Raw genomic sequence first — 1,035 nt, forward strand, 5'->3', positions numbered from 1 at the left:
ATATATAAACAATATATAAACAATATATGAGTATATGCATATATATGTACATGTATGTACATACCTTCATCTACATGTACATATAGATACATATCTGGGTACATGACGCTGCAAAAGAACATAGACAAAATGATAAACAAGGTACAAAAAACAAGTAGGCCATATAAACACACACACACACACATATAGGTTAACGTTTACAAGTACACCTGCACAAAAAAATCGAACTCTTTTTTTTTTTTTTTTTTTTTTTGAGCGGATTCCTATGTTTTCGATGACGGTGATTCTGAATATGCCAAAAAACATGTTTTCAAAATTTTCAATTCCTCGCTCCTCACCCCAAATTTTAAAATTTCAATTTTTTTTCGAATTTTTTTCTTTCAATCTACGTGGCAAAATATGGAGATTAAGAATATGGAAAAAAGAAAATAGTTAATTTCAAATTTTCTATGAGGAAACTCAATTTTATTCATACACCCCTCGCCACCGCATCCCGCTATCTAAAAGTGAAAATGAACGGCTTACAAGTATGAAAGGGTACAAAATGTGAGAGAGCTGTGAGATAATAGTTTCACTTTAATAGTTCTAGTATTAAAGTGAAACTGTCTGACATTACAATAGAGAGGTGTTATTGTTTCACTTTTGACACGTAATACTGCAATAGTGGAGAAGATGTGATATTGCACTGGGCTTGCACTAGGCAAGAAGTGAAAAGTTTTTTGGGCCTAAAACACTACCTGGACCCTAAGTAAGGCATGTGTAAAATTTGAATGAAATAGGTTGTGTAGTTCTCAAGTTTTAGGGATTCACACAGACAGACACACATTCTCATCTTTATATATATAGATATATATATAAGCATATGTGTATATATATATTTACATATATGTACACACACATATGTATGTATACATACATACTTTATTTATAAATGTATCAGAGTGTGTGTGAATATATGTATGTATACGTATCATTATGTGTGTGTGTGTGTGTGTGTGTGTGTGTGTGTGTGTGTGTGTGTGTGTGTGTGTGTGT

Source organism: Octopus bimaculoides, chromosome 21, assembly GCF_001194135.2.
Source record: "Octopus bimaculoides isolate UCB-OBI-ISO-001 chromosome 21, ASM119413v2, whole genome shotgun sequence".
Lineage (NCBI taxonomy): Eukaryota > Metazoa > Mollusca > Cephalopoda > Octopoda > Octopodidae > Octopus > Octopus bimaculoides.